The sequence below is a fragment of the Nesoenas mayeri genome, assembly GCF_963082525.1.
Source record: "Nesoenas mayeri genome assembly, chromosome: 4".
Taxonomy (NCBI): domain Eukaryota; kingdom Metazoa; phylum Chordata; class Aves; order Columbiformes; family Columbidae; genus Nesoenas; species Nesoenas mayeri.
In genome coordinates this window covers 59,302,923-59,317,501 of record NC_137540.1, presented here as the reverse complement: position 1 = coordinate 59,317,501, position 14,579 = coordinate 59,302,923, and the positions used below count along the sequence as shown (strand labels likewise).

The window sequence follows — 14,579 nt, the reverse complement described above, 5'->3', positions numbered from 1 at the left end:
TATACACAAATACAGTTTGAGAAGAATTTGTATTCAAGTTTTAATGATTAAGTGGATAAATTTTAAAGTGCTATGTAGAAAATGACAGAGATAAGCCACAGTGGAAAAACGTAGCAGTTTTTTGATGCTGTCTAATGAAAAAGCTATGGTTTGCAGATAGATTTGCCACATCTGTTAAAATTATAGTCCTACTGTCAGATACTTATCCACCATTTCAGTGGATTGTGGTCACAACTCACATCAAAAGCAATTATAATTATGTCTTTTATAAAATCACCTCTTTCACTTAGAGATTAACAGGAGAAATTTGAATGATAAAAAGGTAATCTCTAATGTCATTACCGTGTTCATGTTTGAATTAGTTGTATACTGAACACAAGCCTTTAAGATTTCCTTCTCCACAAGAACTGAGATTCTGTAGTATTTACTTTAATAGGCAATCATTCAACTTTTCAAATACAAAGTAGATTTAGTACAGGAAACTTGCTATTGCGTAGTTATGGATGAAAAGATATGTTTCAGCATCCACTCAGCAGTACATGCAAGTTACTGCATACAAAATATTCATAAGGGCAGAGCTGGGATATGTGACCTGGAGTTTCAGGTCTTCTTTCTGACATTTTAACATTTGAGTTACAAAGCTCTGTTAATGTCAGTTTTTGATGGAATATGCAAAGTTTCATATTCTGTTGAACATTTTAGCAGACATGCTTTCCAGAACAAAGCAGCACTGTAAACTTACTTTTGGTATGCACATAAATATAAAAGGCAATTTAAGCTAACAAAAAACTCCTAGCTTTCATTTTTTTTATATATAATTGCATATTGCAAAGCTAAACATCTATCTGCATGTTTTCCTAAATCTTCAGAAATGTGCTCAGTGCCAGATAATTCTGCAGTAGATGTGAGAAGGTACAGATAGGTATTGTCCCCTGAAAAGGACATTTGCCTGATGAAAGATCTAAATGTTTTCCTAATCCTGATATTGATCTTTTGCATGGCTTTTGAGAAATCATTTCTCTGTTCTCTAGGGACTGTATTCTGTATAGTGTCTTTTCAGGGACAGAGAAAGATATGTGCATAAAAGCACTGGAATCTTTTTGCACTGGAATGCTTACTGTATTGAGGCAGGAAACAATTGGTATCAGTCGATTTTTTTAAGGATTGTTTGTCTTTTGACAGTTTTATTTCTTACTTCTTGTTTTCTCTTTCCATTGTTCCATCTGTGAGCTCTTCTCATTTGAAACTCAGCACATTCAAGGGGAAAAAATAGTTCCAAAAATTAATATAATCTTTTTTTAAATTGGGGATAGAATAAACCTATGTGTAGGGAAATTAATGACTGTAAAGTGTTCCATGCAAATAACCAAATTTTGCCAGAAACAGATGTTATACTAATCAAAATATCTTATCCTAAGAAAATATTTCCAGCTTGCTTTTTCTGGCTGACTTTCTTATAGAACTTTCCTAGGACAACAAAGGTTTTGTTTTATTTAAACCTGCTCCTTGAATGGTAAAGGTATGCTTAAAGCACCAATCCAGCTATATAACAATTGCAAGCTTTATAAGCAATAGCACATGACAGAGCATGCTGAGAGATACACATCTTGGGTCTGTTCTAGGCATCAGTCCAAAACTCTATGCTGTAACTGCAAGAGAAATACAGAATCTGCAGTCTTCAGAAAACCCTTAGAAATCTTATATACAATGTATGTTCATGAGGAGTTGGCTCATCTTGATTGGTAGAGGGAGAGTGAAAGAAAAAACTCCCAATCCCTTTTGCAATACTCATTTAACATCACATGGTCATAGTGGAAGTTCAGCCACATTTAAAGAAGACTGAGAAAACAGCTTTTAAAATATGAGCTACAGTTATACTAAAAAGACATTTTGTTGGAGGACATCTTTGGATACCATTCATGTGTTATATTTTCTTTTCCTTTTATTCATGTTGACTAAATGGTTTATTTTGGTGAAAGTTAAGACCTGATCCAACTTCCAATGACTTAAATGGAAAGGTTGTATGGATTTTGTTCATAGAGGCTGTGTCCATGTGGAGTCCAAAATGGGAATATTTTAATATTCCACTTGTCAGAAGTGTGATAGAATTTGTTTTTCCACTGCATTCTGAGGAATTCTGCACTAATACAGTTTAAAGGAAGAAAACAGTGAATATGGAAAGGTGGGGTTTAAAAAGCAGAGATTATATGACCTTTAAAAATTTATTTATTTATTTATTTGTTTGTTTATTACTGTTGAAAACAGACAGATCTGTTAGAACCAGGATATTGTGTCAGAATGCAGCATTGTGATAAGCTTTTCATCAACTAGATATCCAGAATGCCAAAAGAAATGAGAGGATTTTTAAGTCTGATGCAGGATAACCAATATGTGCTGCTTAGGACACTCATCTGGTTAGTGAGAAATGCACATTCTAACCTGACTCAGTCACAGTAAGAACCAGACTTTTTTCTTCCAAATATTTCAGCTAACACCTCTAATAATTATTGCATCTATTCCTCATTGTTTTGAACCGTGAGTCTGACTACCATTTCCTTATCAGTCTCAGATTTTCCTGGTATGGATCAGAGGTGTCTGAAACATGTGATTTTTGCAGGAAGAAAACAAGACAGCTTTAGCATCTCCAGACACTGAAGGACCAAATTAAAACTGGGACACAAATGGTGCAGGATTGTCAGCGCACCTCTCTTGCCCTATCTGATAGTATTCATTAAAATTTGGACCAGAGATAAGCCTTGGAAGAAATATACATCACATAAGCTCAGTCAAGAACTTGTTAGAGTTTGGTTGTGTAATCTGCCAAAGATTCAGTCCGTTTTGAGAACAGTTCAGGCCCTCTCATCTTCTTTGCATTAACTGGATTGTGTCGTTCCTGCCGAGACTGAGCAGGCCCCGTGCTGGAGTCCAGAGGCCAAACAAAACTTTCCCTGCCATTTTCCTACTGCTGCCAAAGGTTGTTTTAAAAAAATCCAGATGCTAAGATCAGGAATGCAGGCCAGAAGCAGAGTATAAAAATAATTTATAATCAGTAGAGCACACTCTGCTGCAGAACTTGGAACTCAACATAGAGTTACTCAATCTTTGGCAAGGAAACAAATAACTGAAACTTATGACAAGTTGTAGTAATAGTCTACATAAAAGGTAACGGCTTGCTATCGCTACAACTTCTTGCCTCGGCTCAGACTGACAGGAAAGAGATGTGGCTAGCATTACCACCAGCAGACAGTTTTAAAATACATCCAATAAGCTGCTATATGTATTCTGCTAAAATAACGATAAGATACAAAATCTACTTTTCAAAGACTAGGAAATGAAAGGTTGCCTTTGTGTCGTCCTTCCCAATCTGTGTTATAGATGATGAAGTAGTCTTTTAATTACATAATCACCTGCTGTTTTTCTATAGGCCTCCATGAGAATGTAAGGAACTGCAAACATTTCTGAGAGCTCGGTGTGGATGTTCACCCAGCCTTCAAATCCTCACGTCTTTTCCTGTTGCCTCCTACTGGATATTGATCACTCAACAGCCAAAAGCTTTAACGCAACAGCCATTGGTAGGTCTAATTCACCTGCCTGGTTTGGAAGAGGTAGCTGAGGGAATACAAAGGGGTTGGATACAAAAATATATTTGCTTGCTCATAAACTTGACATTTCTGTGCTTATAAAATTCTTCAGTATTTCATCAGAAGAGGGAAAATGTGTAAGATTTCATCTACATTGTGCAGCTGTTCCATTTTCTCTGTGCCAAGCTGAAACACGAGGAAAGATCTAAAGAGCTCAAATTGAATGAGATACTGTATTCATCTGTGTGACTTCTTTGTTAAGTAGACAACCCCTGTGACAATAAAAAGGTCAGTGCTGCACCAATATACCCACTGTATCCTTTAATCTCTTTTTTATTTATGTGTTTAAATCAAGCAAGAGAGAGCTATGTTAAACAGTTATATTGATTTTTTTCTTTTGATTCTATTAGTTTAGCTTCAGGGTCAGCTACATGTTTTGTGATATTCCCAGAATAACATCATCCTAAGGCATCATTGCACAATTCTAATACTGTTTAGACCAAAAATATAAATTTAAGTTGTTTGAAAAATAACCTGTATTTACTGATTTCCAAGTAGGTATTTGAATTACTTCGTTGAATTAAAGGACTGCTGTGCTACTTATCTCTCCAGGTGCAAGCAGTAGTGTCCACTAATATTTTGCAGGATAAAAATGAAGAGTACAATGATAGTATTTCTTGCAAAGGGGAAAAATATTTGCAGCGGCATTGCACAAATCTTTTGAAAAGTAATATCAACTACTGTCTCTCATAGTGTACTTCTGCTTAATAGTAGATAGTTCCATACTGCTGATATAGGGAAGTGAATTTTATGTAAATGCACTAATATAATGGGATTTCTTAATCCTGACTGGTGGAAGAAGCTTTTCAAGCATATTTGCTACAGTCATAGTCAATGTCATTAGTCATAGTCAGTGACACTAGAAACAGCATTTCTGTAAGAAAAGAAAATGAAAGATACAGTTTTACAGCTACAAAAACTAGTTGCACTATTTCTAGCTAATTCCAAAACAAAACGTAGGACTTTACAGGACTTAATACATATCACAAATATTGAGATCACTTGGTTTAGTCAATACATTCCCAGTATAAAATTGGCCTGAGCAGAATGCTTTCCTAGTTTATTCTATGTATGTGTTAAAATAAATCTTAAAAAAAAAAAAAACCTTGAAAGGAAAAAATACAGTGAAAATTATCAATTTTCCCACACTATCAGTGTTTTGTTGAGAAAACCTGCGTGGAATTAGGGGGGAGGAAAAAAAAAAAAAAAGTGATCATTCAGTTTTAAAAACAGATTTATCTGAGGGTTTTGATTTTCTCTTCTGTTTTGAGGTTTGATGCATCTTCCTTGAAGCATTTATCATAGAATTAGCATCTGTAATTTGTCTCTTCTAAGTGTATTCTCTGGTACCTGATATTATAGTCACACCTACTTTTCAGGCTTTCAATCAGTTGCAACACAAATAACAGTCTATCCATTTATTCAGCCATGTATACTCACTAATGTTAGTTTTCTGTCAAATTTAGTTGTCACTGGCTAGTGACTTCCACTGATATCAAAGGAGGGCAGTCTCCCCAAACTCTGCCCTGCTTTGGCTTCCTCTTGTTGATGGCATGTGGGGTCAGAAGCTCACACAAAAAATCAGTGCTGTGCTGTGAAATATGTGATTTATGAGTGTTAGAGGGGGAGATAATACAGACATCATGTATATAATCTCCCAGGAATAAAATGCAAGTGATACGACACATTTCCAAAAGTAAATATGATTTAGCTGTTATCAAGGGAGAAGTTTCAGAAGCATCAAAACAACCAGATACTGGGCCCACATTTTCAAAAGAGTAAAATTTGAGTTCTGTGTTTATATTTATATGGACACTTAAATGATGTTCCAGACTGAGGTAACCCTTGGATAAGTTGCTGGGATTTTGAAGTGTACATAGTGTAAAAATTGGGGCATACTTGTTTTAGCACAGAACTTGGTTTGTGCAACAAAAATTGTATGTACATGATTTTGAAAATTCAACTATGTAGTGAAATAGCCTGCAGATTTATGACATAAAAAAGGAAACTATACTGCTCTCACACGTGTAAGACTTCTTTGCCTTCTGTTTTAAAACATTAACAAGTTTAGTTTCAAATACTTCAGACATGTCATCTCACCAGTTGCAGCCAATCTGACTAGGTACATCAGATATTTTCCTGGCAAAATCATACCAAGCAAGTTTGCCACTGGTAGTTCTACAAATGTCTTGAAACTCAACTTCTGCAAAGTGTAAGCAGCTCTTCCCAAAACATGGGTGAAGGGTTGCTGTCTCAGCAAACATGTTGCATTCACAATGGACCAAGGGGTCTGTCTATGCTTATGCTAATTTTTATGTTGTTTTTCATATATACATATGTTTCTTTTTTTATCCTGACATTTTTCCATTATGGCTCATTGTTTTTAAGCTTGTTCACTTAGAAGGCGAACAATCCAGAAGCATGAAACCGTAGAACATGGTGAAAAATAAATGAATAGAGCATGGTTTTAATGAAAGGGCTTTTGCCAGGTTTTTCCAGGTTTTCTACTGAAGTGTGCAAATTTGAAGCTCTGGATCAACGCCCTGCTCTCTCTTCACTCAGTGTTAGGTCACAACGTAGTGACAGTGACAAACTCCCAAGTGGCTGAGCCCACTTAAAAATACTGTACGGAGGCACTCAGCAATAAAGGACAATGCCTTCAAGAGCCAAGAGCTACCAAGGACTTTTGAAGACTGATGAGCAACATAGAATATCACTTTACATACATACTATGTATCCTAATGCTGTGCCATGCAGAGTTGCTGAAACTGTCTCTGGTATAGGGAGTGATGTAACACTAGTTTGGCTTGTGTACAGTAATTCCCAGAAAGATTAATTTGTGTGAGCTCCTCAACTGGAATTAACTTGCTCACAACAAGCTTTAGCTCTCCAAGATATTGTACACATGTATCTGGTATCGGAAAGCTCATAGCAGCTGGCATTACGCTGGCAGATTCCTCAGCAACGTCAAAAAATTCAAGCTTCTTGATCCATTTACCAGTAGTGGGAGAATATTTTATTTCTTCAGTCTCACGTTCTTTTTATGGTCTTTTAACCAGTGGCTCACTGTTATGTCATTCACTCGTGAAGGACAACACTCTGTTAAATGGATGGCTTACTTTTAAGTTTTCTTCCAAGAAAAAATTCCATAGCTGCAAAATCTATAACCATCTGACTGATAGTCTGTGTTTCCAGTGCCCAGACTAAATGCAGAAGAGAGCTGACAGCTGTAGAGCTGCTTTAAGATAAGTCATTACTTCTTTGCTTATTCTTTAATAGTTTTGACCAGATTTCACTGTTTGTTGCTCACAGATTCTTGCCTAGTTTTCCTGACGTTCTTAATTTTAAATCTTTTCCATCATTACAGCTCTCCAGTTTTTCACCTGTTACCCTCTGTTGATTTTTTTTACCCAAATATTATTTTTTTTTTTCTAAACTGAATCTCATTGCAATATTCTGCCTGTGTTTCTAATCTTCCCATGACCCCGTATATTATTTCTCCATTTTCAGCAGTGTGCTCAGCTCCTCCTAGTTTAATAGATCTGCAGATTTCATTAATGTGCCATTTACTCCCTCTTCTAGCTCATTATTGAAGCTATTAAGTGAGATCAGAAGTAATACTAATCTTTGTGTACTGCACTAAATGCCTCCCTTCAAAGTTACTGTTTATCATTACCCTTCATTGTTTGTCATCACCCTTCATTTCAGTCAACATGATAGTTCATTTCCAATTTGATTTAAGTTTGGGAATAGAATTTTGACACATTGGAGATGGGACAAGAAAGGCTAATCAACAATCCAGCAGAGGCTTCTAATTAAGGCTCAATTTAGAGGATCAAAGTTAGGAGTTCTCTACTGCAGCCACAGTGTAAGGTGGAAACTGTCTCCATAACTTAATTGACAACACTTTAAGCTCAGTGCTAAAATGTGTGAAAGAAAATAGTATACTGCTAAAATTCAGACACGTGACAGTATAGCTTCTGCTCTCTATTCATTAATTTTGTATTACTGTTAAAAAATCAAGTTTGTCTGGCAGACTTCAAAGTAGTTTAATAAATTTGTTTTCTCAATAGCTGTTCCATTATGTTGCCAGAGTGGGAAACTAAATTTATGAGCAGGAGTTTCAAAGACAACTCACAGAATATGTGAGCTGCTATCTCTGGCTGTTTCAGAGACACAGTTTTGCTTCTGAAGCAGCTATATCCTTCTGTTCCTGCACAGTGTAAAATTTCAGGAAAGAGATTTTGATTTTCACAACCCCTTCAAAGTTTAATTTCTAAATTCCATAGTAAATACTATTAAAAATATTTATAATATGTCATTAGGAAACATTGATTCAGTCAGGAAAAACTCATTTTGACAAGATACAGTTCCTCTGATAATAATTAATTCCATGTGACTTAAGGGCCTGACACCAAACTCTGTTCATCCTTCACCTTAATATAATACCTAGCATTTTATAAAGTGAGGTTGCAAGCTCTCAGCTTAAGGATCAATTACTCTTGGTCTTTATTGACTTGCCAAAAATATCTTTGTCCAAATTCATCTGGATATCTAAGAAGAGCTTGATTTTTCCTGCGAATACCTGTCTTGAACTCATTTGATTACAAATAGTCTGTGTCAGTGCAAATGTAAAAACCCTAAACCTAGTCTGGAAAAAATTTCCCTCTATGTGGAACTGAAATCTCTCATAGTTTCCTACTGATATGTGTTGAACAAAACAAAGGGGCAGCCAAATACAGAAGCTCAGGTTGAGGTCAGGTTATTTGTTAGATATAGGGAGAATTATCAGAGTTAAAAGGCAAGTGCATCCTAAAAGCCACAACATGCAGTGGGTCTAATGGAAATATAATTGCAAGTCCCACTAGTGCAACAAGGAGTGGGATCGTGAGTCCAGAAACACAACCAGAAGTAGGGTCACAAATCTAGAAATTGAGTTGCCAGAAGAGTTTGAGATTAGCTGCTATAAATGCAGCTTCTGTGAATTTTGAAGCTCTGCATCTTTCAGTATCTGCCTACTTATCTGACATACCCTGCTGTCTTATTGTGGTGAATCTGACTTAACCTCTGAGGTGAATTTTGTTCACTGTTCCCCAGACAGCTTATGAAATATTTTTCCTCCCACTCAGTCTCTCCTAAAACCCATCTCTGTCTCTGTTTTCTGCCAGGGAAAGTCAAACTTTTTGGCCTTGTTTATATGGTTAAGCATTTTTATAAAAAATTTATTGAGTTTTTATTGCTACTATCTCCTATCTGCCACTCTCCCCCTATTACTGAGTTATGTATTTATTATATCTTTTGTGAAATAGAATTGTATGATTTTCTGGGAAAAGATTTAATGTAATTTACATTTTCAAAGGCACCTACCAATAACATTTAATGATGTAGAATTATGCATAATAACTCTCGTTCATTAATATCTGTTAATCACGATTTAAGGTGTCCCTGATGAGTTTTACTGTTAGCTGGCCAATGCTTACCTTCTTGCAAGTGAAAGCCTGAGGAGGCTGCTTCAACCAGAGAACATCAACTAATTTGTCAGCTTTTAGTCTTCTGTATAAAACACATAAAGGGTATGTTTGCTTAGACCATGTGTCAGCATGTGTTTTGGGAACAAGCTGGTATATTGTGCTTCATTTCCCTCTTTGTTCCTTTGTATTCAAGGGGATTTTACCTTTCCATTGGAAGATACTTGAGGAAACGCATGCCTGCTGTGAAAGCCTGATTTAGTTTGCATCGCATCTGCACTGTCTGGTTCTGCAATGTGCACTTTGGAATTAAATCAGCTTGTCTGCATCTCTACAAAGCATTTTTTTTTCCTAATAAGAATACTTTTCCATTGTGTGTATTTCTGGCAATAGTATGTGCATTAAATGTATAAGTGTATTTTTTTGTTTATGTTAAGGTTTACTTATTTTCATTATCGAAGAAAATATCACTTATGTGTATAATGCTTTGGCAGAATAGATCCTCACCCAGAAAAATTCCCAAAATAATAATAAAAAAAGATCCAAGAAAATAAGTAAACAAGGAGAAAAAATAGATACATTATTAGCTGGCAGTCCAACAAGTGCAGATACTGACCTTGGCAAAAGTAGTGTGGATATAGTGTTATAATAAATGGGGGGGAAAAAAACCCTCCTGTAAGGCCCAAAACAATTGCAGTAGTGCCATCTAGTGTGGCCGGTGTTGCAGCTTTCTGGGAAGGGACAGTAAAGTACTTCCAGCCCATTCCACTTGTTACATTCATCCCCTGACTCGTCCTCCTGCTGCTGCTCCCTTCTCAGCCTGCTGGCAGGTGAGCAGCAACAGCATTGACAGAAGGTAGAGGAAGAGGCCTGAGGGCTGTTTTGCAGATGCTGATTCTGGCACACATGCCATAAGGTTGTCATTGCTGCTCTAGAATAAATGAGCATCCATAGGATTTTAAAGAAGGAGACAGAAAGCTCTTCAGTCTGTACTCCCATACAAATGTTCCTCTTTTATCCTGCTAAACATGGAATGGCTAAAATATTCTTTCTCACCTACTGCAGGCCAGTTGTTTCATTGTTGGGAAATAAAACACACATTTGATGCCAGAAAAGAAGAGGTACTGCTGGTTTTTGAAGCTTACTGAAAGGGAAGGAAATGACTTTTTGCCTGGTGGCTAAAGGATTTATGTTGAGTAAAGGGTCTGCAAAGTCCTTTGGCTGGGAGTTGAAGAGAAATGAAGGGGAACAGGGATCTGTTCTGTGCACTGATGCTTTGGACTAGGTGGAGCCCTCTCACTGTGACCAGCCTGGGCTTTTCCACTGCTGCCTTTTCCACTTTCACTGTTAGCTGACTGAACCTCTCTGCTTTAATCCTGAGATATGCAAAGTGCATGACTTGCCTTTCAGTGTGTGAAGCTGCACAGGGTTTATTTTTGTCTTCAGTATAGAATCTGCTTGTAACAAGTGGAAGAGTGATCGAGCCAGAAACCGTTGTCTGCAAATGAAGCCGGCATCTCCACAGCATCACATAATGCTGTGTACTCGCCTGTCCTCTGCTTTTGGTGCCAGAGGATATTGCTTTTCCAGTTGGATTTGCTTGGGGTGCAGCTACAGCAGCATAACAAATTGAAGGTGTCAATTTTTAGCTGCCAAAGTGTTAAGGAAGTTTTAAGTGAAGCAAAAGTCTGGATCCAGGAAGGAAAGTGTTTGATCTTTGCCTCATTACGTAGATACTACATCTGATGCAAATCCACATAGCACTTCTGTTTAAATACTTCTGGCCTGAGCAGTAAAAGGGTATAAAAGACATTTCAAATCTCAGAAGTGTGGCTTCAAAATGGAAATGGAGGAGGAACCTTCCACTAGCTATTGAGACCGGAGGAAAAAAAAAAAAAAAGATAAAAGTAATTTTCCAAGCAGTTCTTGAGTATCTCCTTTCTGTAGAGCTAATATAAGTAGATTACTATTGACTGTCCTAAAACTGGATGGGAAAACTCTCATCAGACATTGGTACTCACAGGGTCCTCAGTTAAGAATTCATCTCCAAAGATATGAAAAACAGTGAACTGAGAGGTTAGCAGTTGGACTTGTGGAGGCCCTCCCCCAGGGACATATATTGTGTTCCCAGTTGAATGGAGTTGCTGATAAAGTGATTTGCCCAGCGTGATATGAAAATATGTAGCAGATTAGGGAATGTACAGGGTACAAGGACACCTAGAGTGATAACCTCCCCCCGCCCCCCTCATTTTATCCCTTCATAGATGTGTATTTAGAGACCTTTAAAATACATATAGATCTGATTTTCTCATATTATACCCTGCAGCATACAGGCACTTAGCTCCCATTGATTTCAGTACCTAAATGGAAGTTGTAGATCTAAAATTGTCTTTGAGGATGTAGCCTTTAGTTCTTGGTTATTGCTGAAAGCGAGAGTACTTGCCCACGCTTGGTACCTTTTAACGAGCTCAGTTAGCTTCACCTAATAGACTTAACATCTCGCTGTTCCTGGGAATCAATATTCTAGGCCAGATTCTAACTTGAGTCCTGCAATGCTCATAGCTCTACTAATTTTTAAAATGTGAATTGTGTGTGCATATGGAATGACATTATAATTTCCTGCCTTTTGAGTGGCTAGATGTGCAACTTTAATGTTCTCTTAATGTATTTTTAATGAGCTTTCCTAAGGCTTCTGAGTGGGAGAAACATAAAAAAAAAATCTATGATGTGGTCTAGACACTACTCAAATGACCCTTTTCCCACAGAAGTAAGAAGCTCAACAGGGAATTCCTCCTCCTGAAAGCTTTGGAAGCTGTGCAGCTTCCGACTTACAAGCATCATGATTGAAGAAATAGGTCTTGTAGAGTCCAAACTCAGCTGCTACACATATCACAAGACACACAATGGATGAGGCAAAGGCTGACAGGCTGCTTTATTTTTTACTGTCAGCTATGTATTTATGCACATCACAACCTTCTCCACTCTGTATATTTCAAAGTGCTAAAAAATCATACCAATTGTACTCTGCATGCTCAAAGTGCAGATTTCAAAGGTTCATGACTCAGTCAAATCAAAATCAATTTGCAGCAGAACACTCAAAAGCACTTCTTCTTACTGAGGGCCATTTCTATGCTAAATTTCAACTCTGCTTGATTTTTTTTTTATTTTTTTTTTTTGAGACAGAGAGGGAAAAGTTGCAAAAAATTTTCATAATGGTAAAAGTGGTTTTCTTCACTTCTTTTATATGCCAAACAGTTGAACTGCATTAATTCAAACAAAATTTCACCTTTTGGGCAGAGACCAATCCAAGAAAATTTCACTCTGAGAACTGAAAACACAACTGAATTAGCTAACTTGGAAAAGTACATGAAAACTGAAATACTCTGATCAGTAATATTCCTGCCTCACTAGCTTTACTTAAAAGGAGAAACACTCTATATTACTCCATTGTAATAATTGCAGAGAATGGGGAACATGCATCATGTTTCATGATAATTTATATTAAACATTTGATGACTCCGTATGTGATGATTTAGTAGCTAAGTCTCAGCTATGTTTTGACATGTAAATTCAGTTCCTCATCATGGTTCTTTCCTGTCCCTGAAGCTCACTAAAACTTGGGGTATGTTGACACTGGGAGCTGCTGTGCAGCATGGAGGTTTCTGAGCAAGCTCAGAGGTGCAAGCTCAGTTCACTGGAGCAGAGCAGAGCTCTGTGCAGACTAATTGTGGCTCAGCAGGATACATCAGGGTACGTGGAGCTTTCTGTTGCCTTGGCGAGATTGCTTCCTACACTTTATTTAGCTAGCTCAGATACCCTGTACTGCACAGAGAGGCTCTTTGAGCAGCATGAGGGATGCTTCAAAGTGGGTCTGTTTGCCACGGCCGCAGTCAGAGCTTTATAGTGGCTAATAACCACTGGAGTAGTTCTGTCATACTCTGCTGAAAATCAAATGCTTCTCCCCCACCCTCCCACCTCCTTTGCTGGGGGAAGGCAGACAAAAAAGAAATTGTTCAGTACCTACTCTAGCTGCTGGTTCTTAAGTGCAAGTGTGTTAGCTGCCCATTATAAGAGTTTTTGGCTTCCCTTCACTCCCACCACAGTGGAAAAGGAGCTATATCATATCGATATGGTGCAGGAAGCCTGCTCTTAAGGGCTTCTAAATTCTAGGTACCACCAAAGAATTACTGTTATTTGTTATTCCCTACACTCCTCTAAAATGAGTATTTATTTTAGCAGGTATATTTGAAATCAGAAACAAGATACAGAAAAATTTTAGTACTGTACTTTTCCAAGGAGCACACAGACAGAGCACAAAGTCTGTGATAAAATCTGAGATTAAGAGAAACTCAAACTGTTTGGATCTAAAATTTGACCTACTCTGAAGGTTGTCCCATATAAGAGTTTAATTTAGTGACCAACCAAATGTAGATGTTCATGTGCTGCAATAAAATTATTTAAAGAACATGAAATGTGACAATGATCTTTGGAAAGCTAGGTTATAGAAGTGATATTACAAATTTTAGTAATGCTTTAAATTAAGTGTCTTCAATATGCTTAACCTTGCATTAAACTTAGATTTAATAAGACAGATGTGTATTAAGTACTAAATATACTTAAGGGAGCAATCTTGTGTTGGCAGGGGATGGACTCAATGACCTCCTAATAGTTCTCCTCCATCTCTAATTTCTATGATACTAATTGATTATTAAAACGCTTTTATTGAGGATTGATATGTAGCTATTATAGAGTTATTAATCTTACAACCCAACTGATATTTAATTTATACATGATTTTAACACACAATGTCATTTCAGTTTTTAAAGAGTAACCCTGGAACAGTGAATTCACTGAAACATCCTGCTGGTGAATGAGGTTGGCCATTTTGGGGATATTTGAAATTTTTTAATAAAATCACACTTTGCAGGGGTGTACGTTTACAGAACTCTCCACATTAAAAATTCAGTGTTTGCCTCAGCCACCACAATGCTCTGGAAAGACAAAGAAGCTTGTCACAAACGGGTGCATTTATTTGGTTTAAATACGTGTTGGTAGTACTGTGTAATCTCAAAGAACAGCTACATTTTGAATATTTTAAAGATGATCTGTCTATCTCAATTTTGGAATTGCAAAGAAATTTCCCAAAACTATGAAAGTGAAGAAAACCACGCAGGGGTTTTGAGCACTCAAAATTCATTTCTGTGAGCGTTTGGCTAAGCAAAAAGCAGAAGTTTTGCAGAGCCGTGTTATTAATTCAGCTTGTATATGCCTAGGGCCATGGCTCATAATGGCATTCCTTTCTTTTTAACAGGATTTTCAAAGGACATCCAGAAAGCCATAAGTGCCTATTTGTTGGATGTATTTCTCATACCCTGAAGGCTTTCTTTGATATGGACTGATCTTTTACATTTATGGATGGAAGTTGCATTAGAAAATGCCCTTTGTGAAAACCTGTAATATCTCAAGAGTT

The 14,579-nt window shown here is 37.1% G+C and overlaps 1 pseudogene across 1 annotated transcript in view; it reads left to right on the top strand.

Moving 5' to 3' along the window:
* LOC308040053 (cytosolic beta-glucosidase-like) overlaps nt 1-14,579 on the top strand; it is a 35,204-nt pseudogene that overhangs the window by 12,801 nt on the left and 7,824 nt on the right. The window contains exon 3 of the transcript in view: nt 10,682-10,744. The product of the transcript in view is annotated as a cytosolic beta-glucosidase-like (transcript). The remainder of the gene's footprint in view (nt 1-10,681; nt 10,745-14,579) is intronic.